The sequence below is a fragment of the Pararge aegeria genome, chromosome 1, assembly GCF_905163445.1.
Source record: "Pararge aegeria chromosome 1, ilParAegt1.1, whole genome shotgun sequence".
NCBI classification, from domain to species: Eukaryota; Metazoa; Arthropoda; class Insecta; order Lepidoptera; family Nymphalidae; genus Pararge; species Pararge aegeria.
The window spans coordinates 10,903,895-10,913,507 of NC_053180.1; the positions used below are offsets into that span (position 1 = coordinate 10,903,895).

The 9,613-nt window shown below is 35.1% G+C and overlaps 1 non-coding gene across 1 annotated transcript; it reads left to right on the forward strand.

The window, feature by feature from the left end:
- Window positions 1–2,539: 2,539 nt before the first annotated feature.
- Window positions 2,540–2,658, forward strand: LOC120627531. The gene has a single exon (XR_005658930.1). It is a non-coding gene; the product is annotated as a 5S ribosomal RNA (ribosomal RNA).
- Window positions 2,659–9,613: the final 6,955 nt, after the last annotated feature.

Genomic DNA, 9,613 nt, shown 5'->3' on the forward strand with positions numbered 1-9,613 from the left:
CGAAATGCCAGTGTAACTGGGAATGATTAAAAGAATTCGAACAATTAATATAATACATCAAAATCTGTTAAGGCATTTAGAAGTAGATAACAGTCGAGAAAAGAAACTCATATAGGTAAATACTCACAAACAGATATAATTATTTAACTAGAACCTAACTCTCCTTTTTGCAGTCGTGTAAAAATACTTAACTTACTGAGGTAGTAAGTGAGGTATTTTGCTATATACCCATAAACTTTAGGGACTACAATATCCATCCCCCGTCGACTACTCGGTTCTTGCTCGGATCTCATCTCTCACTGATTAAGGGTTTAATATAACTGCCATACCTCTAACAGGCTAGAACGCTACCATTTAAGACTAACTACATATTCATTTACTACCAGGAAAGATTGCAGTCAAGGGCTAAGTTGTGGATGAATAAGTAAACAAAAAAAAAAAACTCTGCCTCGTCAAATCAAATTCGTAGCCCATGTCAATTTTTCGTAGCTGTTTGCTACAAATATAAATAAAAGGCACCTCAATACTCAAAACGAATTCATTATATTTTAACTTCTACATACAAGGAAGTGACAGAGTACAATGGAGGAAAGAGGGTCGTCTCCACTCTCAAGACTCTCACACAAGACAATATATCCCGACGTTTATACGAATAATCTAATATCTGTAGACAAGCGTAGCACCGTAAACACAGTTTACAATATCTTCTATACTGACGGCCGACTGGCGCAGTGGGCAGCGGGTCGCATGCTTTCTGAACCCAAGGCCGTGGGTTCGATACCCACAACTGGAATATGTTTGTGTGATAAACATGATTGTTTTTCAGTATCTGGGTGTTTATCTGTATATTATTAGTATTTATGTATATTATATTCATAAAAATATTCAACAGCTATCTTAGTAGCGATATCACAAGCTACGCTTACTTTGGGGCTAGATGGCGATGTGTGTATTGTCGTAGTATATTTATTTATTTATTTTATTACTATACATCTATGCAAACAAATAAAATTGAAGTGTCTGCCTGTGGAATTTGATTGGGGAAAGCATTATTTTATAATAATTGACAGGCCAGGAAGAAATAAGCATGGTGTACTTCCCCAGACGACCTCTGTCACTAAAAACTCTAGGTACTACTACAACGTTTTTTATCTGCGGCTGAAACGATTTTAACAATTAATCAATAAATTTTTATTTTTCTTGAATATGGTGGAACATGCAACATGCTTACATAGGTGTTAATTTTTATAAGTGTCACATATACTGTCAACATTGTCGTGCAAAAATTTTTCTTCAGACAGGACTTTCAAAACCAAGTGTGTATTATAATCTAAGCCGGGAGCAACATGGGCTGCTTTTTATTTCAGAAATTTACCCCTTAGGATTTGCAATTGCAATTGGCAGATGGTATGAGAAGAGTCCCATTTTTTTTTTATGTTATTGAGATTACAAATTTTAGCTACTTGAGTCAAAATAAAAGGAAATTTTTCTAATAAAAACGTAGATTAGGGCTGGTGTATCCTAATTATGACTTAAACCTACTAGTTAAACTACTTATTTCTAAGATTATAGATGCGAAAGTGTTTTTGTTGGATTGTCCTTCATTTATCTAGTAAATAAGCACCCAATCAGTTTGATTTTTAGCATAGAGTTTGTTAAATATAGGCTTTTTATCCCCGAAAAACAAAAGGTTCCCAAGGGATTATTAAAAGCGGACTTTTAAAACATAATATAAACGCGGGGAACAGCTAGATCAAATATAATTATTTCTCGTATTTTTCGTCCAAACAAACTTTTGTATTTATAACATTAGTAAGGATTGTTTTGAACCTAGACTATTTATTATTTAAATTGTAAACCGTATACTTGGTAACCGCAATGTGAATTTGAAACTGTTATTCAAATAGTTTTTCATGCATTGATAAGGCAAAGCCACAGTGCAAAAGACAACCTTTACCTACTACCAAATTCTTTACCATCTTATTGTAAAGAATTGTTTGTTTCCGCAAAATGAAGAATTTTCTTTTTATTTTGTAGTAAACTAATATAAAACGAAGTGAGTCAAAATCGAAAAAGTCAATTAAAGATGTTCCCAAGACGTTTCCATATAACAGGATCGGGCGAGGGTTTGGTGGTGCGAGCTCGCCGGGGAGAGGAAGACACGGACGATATTCAAATTGCGAACATTTCATTTTACCGCTTTACCAAGATATTCCCTCGCTCCCACGCTGCGTAGAGTTGGACTTGTAATGTTTATCGATAGATGCTGTGATGTTTATTTAGACTTTACGTTATCAAACAAAAATACTTAACGTACGCACAATTTTTTTTACAGCGATAGTTCATACTGCTAGGTATTTATAGGTTTTGTATAAACTGTTGAATTATTTCAAATACTTAGTAAAAAAGTTTTATTATTGAAGTGAAATTTCTGATGTGACTTCCAACAAGGTTGCGTTAAACGTTTAACGTTATCATGGATGGGTTATATTATCTGACAGATTATTATATTCTCATCTTGTAATTCAATACTGCTATCGCCAACGTCCATACCATGTTGAATACACCGGTTCTCGTCCGATCACCGAAGTTAAGCAACATCGGGCGCGGTCAGTACTTGGATGGGTGACCGCCTGGGAACACCGCGTGATGTTGGCTTTTCTTGCTTTGTTTTGTATACAATCTAAAAGCAAGTAAATTTTATGGCTTTTATAAAAATAGAAAAAAAATTAAAAAAAAATTGTCAAAGTCAAATATTTCTTTATTCAAATAGCCTAATAGGCACATAGATGGCACTTTTGATGCGATTACATAGGCATATAGAAGTTTCACTACTTAGGTATCAGTATGTACACTAATACACACATATACTTTAATACCTTGATGGAGCGTTTTATGTTTGAAATTTTTGGACCAATATTTAAATAGTAAAAAAAGAGAGTTGATTTTGATTTAAACAAAGAGTTTTGATTTTACAACAGCACAGCGTTTCATGTTATGAGCTCGACGAAGACAGGAAGACACGAATAATATTCAAATTCTTACCGCTTTACTTAGACATTTCCAGCTTTCAGGATGTGTTATAATTCACTATCGAAAAATAGTGTATCATATATAAATTGAGACAATGAAAAATGTACCGCGGTTAAGCTATAGCAGAAGAAGCTTACTAAGAAAAACTGGGGGATAAAGGTAAAAACTAAAAAAATACGGTAAAAATCTAAAGGACAGATTCTGTCAACCATTGTCCTGGTATCCCCCCGCCCCGATTATATCCCCTGATAGACTGCTAAATCTCTGGAATATGAAATAGGAGAAGTTTACCCCCGTTTATTAATACATATATATTATTTGGATACTATTTCCACTTGTGCGCCAGTGCTCCGAGAGTTGATACAGCTGTGGGAGAAGATAAATTAATATCCTTTCCCCGGGTATATAATTGTCTCCTGCCCATGCTAGCCGTGCTGGAGAAGTTCACTTACTGTAAGGACTTCATTTAATTTTCTTCTTATTCAATCCTGTTGTTATCACAAACAGTTAAGCAGACAATCTGGCTAGTGTTGTATTAATTTTTACTACCTAATTAGTAAGTATTCTCTGAAAAGGTGAAATTTTTTATTGCCAAATTAAGTAGGCTTCTTCTAAGCCCCGTGAAGCGTTCGCAACACAAGCTTATTACCATCCTTATTAATATTAATAATGCGAAAGTGTGTTTGTTTGTTTGTTCGTCCTTAACGCCCTAACAAGGATACTAATCTGCTTGATTTTCGGCATACAGTTAGTTGAAATGATGGAGAGTTACATAGTACGAAATCTTAATAAACAAACAAAAATATATTAGGGTATTTTCGCCTTTTCGCGTCCGACGTCCAATTCGCGTCCAAACGACGGTACACTGTTTTACAACAGTGAAAAATAACAATACCGACACACCAATCTAAACATGAGCGCTTCTATTGATGTTCGGACCTATGACAGGTACTCACACACAAACAAAAGATCTGTGCGTGCAACCCAAATTTAATGAAAAATAAACTAATCTTGCGTGTGCAACCAACAAGTGCTGACGCGCTGTAAAAAAAATAGTGAGCAGCTGTACTTTTCACGGTAAGTATTTAAGGTGTTTATGTGAAATTTAGAATACTTTGTTATCCCTAGACCTTAATTGTGAACCACACTATAGGAATAACGATGTTTGTGCTTATATTTTTCTACTGACAGCTTTATATAAGGTGGACGCGAACTGGTACATAAAATTTATAAAAAAATCACTTTGCGTCCGCTGTGGACGCAGATTACTCTAACTATTTCTCAGTCAGATGTTTAATTTAATTCGATAACATGGGAAAAACAATATAAACTTCCTATCAATTTTAACAACATTAACATGCATAATATGATGGCCGATTTGCGTCCATATTATTAGAAATATAAAAAAAGATAATGAATGTCAAAAATCAGACTTGGATGCACAGTTTTCCTACATTAGAAACCCTTCAACATTTTGCGTCCATCTTTTTATCACACGATAATAATAGAGTAAAATTTATATAATTTTATTTAAATATACTCTTTATAACCTACCTAACCTAAAAATATACAATTATTATACGAAAATTATTTTATGTATTTGCCAATATTTGAATTTTGTTCCATTTTTAGGGTTCCTTACCCAAAGGGTAAAAACAGGAACCTAGTACTAAGACTTCGCTGTTCGTCTGTCACCAGGCTGTAGCTCATTAATCGTAATAGTAAGACAGTTGAAATTTTCATGGATGATGTATTTCTATTGCCGCTATAACAATAAATATTAAAAAATAGAATAAAACACGGAACGCGCGAGTCCGATTCGCACTTGGCCAATTTTAAAGGCTTTGTACCGAAATGGTAAAATAGAATCCTATAAAGCCATCGACATGATATTCGAAATAATAGTGAATCTATTAATGGAGTTAGTTGGAGGAGAAAAAAAATATCCTGAAGTGCAATTTATGTTTACTTTTATGATATCAGCAATTATTAAATAAATGTTTTGATTAAAATCACAAGCTTCCCTTTTTATTTCCTATTTCCCTTCCTAATTTTTTCTAAACAGGTGGACGCCAATTGGTCCACAGGCGGACGCAATCTGGATTTTGTGGACGCAAAATGGGAAAATCGCCTGTTTCAGCTATTTGTACCTGTGTAGAATAAAACATCAGATGCGTTGTCCAAAACTGTGCATTAAACTTGACAAGACTATATAGGGACTACATTGCAACCATATTTTATTAAAAACTACCGCACGGACATTTTTTTTTCACGTTCAAACCTAACAACTCCACTAAGTGGACGCAAACAGGCGAAATGACCCTAAATGTGTGTTATTTCTTGTGTTACGTTATTTTTCGTTGTATCCTTTGCACTATGAGGCATGCGCCAGGCAACAGCTCAACACAGTTATTGAAAAGTTACTTGAGGATGCCCGTATTATGTACGCATATCTTAACTAAGTATATGAAATAAATAATTTATGTTTCGATAAATACTACTTATATATTAGCATCGATAAAAATGTCCTCACCCTAAAGCGAAGTTGAGACGTTTGCGAAATGTGAACATTTCGCGAATTGGTCGCGGCTGCGGAATTCTCATTTGCGCTTCCTCCCCGCACCCCCACCTCTGACCTCCACCCTCTCACGCCCGAGGAGCTGACTGCCTCTCACCTGTATCTGTTTACACAGGGCTGCTTTTAACTTGGTGCTAGTAATACAGGATTAGAAAAACAGCTTCTATGCGTTCGTTGTTTAAGGGTTTAAAGTAGGTATATATGATTGCATTATTTGTGTTATTTGCTGTTGTCTACTGGGGAATTCCAAGTTCTATCTCAAAAGACCTTCATCGAATCCTTACCAAATTTTTATTTAGACTAAAAAAAATCTAAAAGACCGAAACTAGTTAGCCCAAATAATATATGTGGGCATAAAAAATACCGTAAATATTTATTGTTTTAAACTCAGCAGTCGATCGGCTTATTTTAATCAAAAATGATGTTTTGTTAAAAGTTTTTTTAAGTCCAACTTACATCAGAATAGCGGAACCGAAAAAAAAATTTAAAACCCCTTGATCGGTACAATTGACCTCTATTATTATCACTGCATAGGCCGTTGTTACTTTGCTTTTGTTTCCAAATGATTGTTACGATTTTAGCGCTACAGCGTATACGGGAACAGTTTCCCGTATACGCTGTAGCGCCTGTAATACGAGCCTTCAAGGCGCTAAAATATAAAAGATCCAGAGGAGGTACTCAGTAGATATTTCTTGGAGCTAAAATGGAAACAAGAATTCAGCTGTCATTTATTTATGGATATGCCAGTCCAATGGTAAAACTAGTCCAATGGATAAAAGTAAAATACATTTTTTTTTAGAAACCAAATAAAAACAACTTAACTATTTAAAAAAAAACATTAAGAATTATTAAAACGATTTTTACTCTAAAAATAGGATAAAATTATGGTTAAACTTCTATGATTTTATGAAGTTTCCAAAGCCTTCTAAGTTTCTAAGTTCGGAGTCCAAGGTCCAATGCCGACGAAATGTAAATGGTACCAATTTGAAGTTAAGACAACAAAAATGTAAACCCTGCCTCTCTCCGGATAAAAAGGATCCTATGCCCATCTCAAAGATGAGAGAAGAGAGAAGTTATCTCTCTGTCAAATTTCGCTAAGATCTGTGCAGCTAATGAGCCGAACATAGATATAAACAAACAGGCTTGAGATTATCATGGCTAGGTACCCAATTAGTCTAACGTTTTAACTTAAAGAATTAGGACGAGAAAATGATAGACGTAGTTTTCACATGTCGTGCATTGGTTACATCATTGTCCTCAGACGTAACGATGAAGGGTGTTTGGTGATCACTTTGTACATTGTTCTGTTAGTGAAATTGTAGCACTCGATCGTAGCGACCGACTCGAATGCGGCTTTTTTTCAAAGGAGATTTTAATCACGTAGTTTTTAGCTATACCTACTAATATTTATGGTTTATGAGTATCTGTTACATGTTTATGAACTAGCAGCTTATTTCACAGCTGGTGTACGCGCATCACAGTCATCTTTGTAAGATGGATATGTTTATCTTCTATTCATCTAATTATACTTTATGACATAACTAAGCGGTCGGTGAAGCCTTGCATAGCGTGATAAGTGAGCGTTAACGTCGAGGGTTTTAAAAAAATTGCTATGAGTGTAATATTTTAACTATCATCATCGTTATCATTATCATTATCACCACAGGATTGCCAGCCCACTATAGTGCAAAAGTTTCCTCTCCGAGAGTAGGATGAGTGTAGGCCGTAGTACGCCACGCTGGCCATACACTATCGAGAACTCTCACTAGCGAAACGTTAAAAGTGCGTTCCGGGGGTAGAACTCGGTCCCCTCGAAAGCGAAGACCCCTCGAAGTTATGTTATCACTCGTTCCTAATAATTAATAATCCTATTTTGCTATTTTGTTTGTAGCACGAAGTAAAATATTTTTAGTCTGTCCCAGAATCCAGAACTTAGTATTTAAAAAGAAAAAGTGCCCGAGCATCCTCAATAGATAAATGAACATTAGATATAACAGATAGCAAAATAACGAAACAAACATTAATCAATACCCACCCAATTACATACAAATTGATTTCAATAACAACCATCCCTGTCCCATACACAATACGCTCAGATATTCAGTTATACATTAATAATTACAACTCCCCCCGCTCTCCTCCGACTCACCCCCCAAAAACCGCCCGTAACCCCCCCGCCCTCGACTCATTGTAATTTAAATGGAATTCCCTTCGACAAGCAAATTGAAATATTTCAATTCGCACCTTCCGCCCTCCTGTCACATGATATTGAAATTGATTAGGGAATTAACCGATTACGTTCGAAAAGAGGTATCCTGCCAATGTCTATTATTCCCTATGTATAGCTTTTTTTTAAACCAGGGAAGTATTCCCGAACTATCGATATGCTTATTTCTGCCGTCAAGCAGAATTGCTTCGTGTAAAACACTGCTGTCAAACGTCACATTTCCATACGATAAATACTTACACAAAAGTGACGTTTGACAGCAGTGACAGCAGTGAGTGACCCTGCGGAGTCTGAAGGCTGTGGTTGACGGTGTACAGTCATATGAGGCTTACACCTACTTCTCAGGTTGATGGACACAGGACGGTTCTTTGTAGGAGGTACTAGGTACTTGTATTCCCTGCGAAGCGTTGCTCCATTTATCCACATAGGTACATCATTCATCTGCCTAGTCCGTTAATTACAGCTAAGAAAAATGGTTACATACATACAGACAAACATACATAAAAAATAGATGCATGTATTGAATAAGAAAGCCCAGCCCTTTTCTGAGTCCGGTTATATAGTTTTATTTTCATGTTATCATATTGCAAATGATTTACAGGACTGCTTAGAGTCAACAGCCATAGCTGATAGCAAGCAGTATGATATACTTACAATGGAAAATAATTCTATTTGCTTGGTTGGTCAGAGATGATATCTTTCTGCATGACTATATACAATTATTTGTATAAATAATAATTTAATAAATTTAAACTCATTTAATTATTTAAATAACAATATAAAATTAATCAATCAATACTTCATTCATAAAAACTACGTTGCCGAAGCTGCACTATAAACATAATATAACAAAAGCCATTGTTTTAACATGTTATATGAAAATCAAAAACATCATAATCATCGTTTGCGTATTACCTACGTAGTTAAAAAATATACCTTTTTAGAGTTTCGAAATGAAATAAATTTAATAAAAAGAAAATTCTTAGTGTTCCTTGTCTCACACGATTTTTTTATTTGTAAATATATGTTTACGATAAAAAGGGGAACAAAGATAACAATCTACACGAAATTTAAATAAAAACAAATAAAGATGAAACCACTAGTGCATAATATGCACCGTGTCAAGATGATTCAAAAAGATAGAGCTAAATATGGCCAACAAGTCCATATCGCGCGCCGATCTCATTAGTACCAAATAAAGCCCTCAAAACACCATATTGACTACATTCAGCCATTATAACCACACAATTAAACAAAAAGCTTTTAACAATAAAATATTAAAAAGAACGAACGCGAATAACAAACATTATTGTGTTTTTTGTGCCTCATTCAATACGAAAACTCTAAACTGGTTCTCAAAAAAGTCACCTTTATAATTTAAGTTTCACTGTGTACCATCCAATAAGCGGCCGGAGGCGGGGTTGGAAACTGCTCCCATTGGCGGGTTCTAGCCTCTTATCTGACAACATTTTATATAACCGGATGATACAACATATACAGTTATCACTATAGAGTGAAAGAGAGAGCGATGTCTTTTATACAGTGTGTCGTTTCGCACTCTTTCTTTCTCCCTCGCACCGATCTCAGCAACTGTCAGCATTCTGCCAAAATTGAAGCAACAGTGTTGAAAGCAAACGCGTAACGGAACGTCGCCTTATCCGATACGTTTCGATTCAACGAACGACTTCTGAAAATTGTTTTCAAAGACTGTCGAATATTTTGTTTTTTGTGACTTTAGTGTTTTAAATTAAAAATGAAGTTTTTATAGCTTGTGT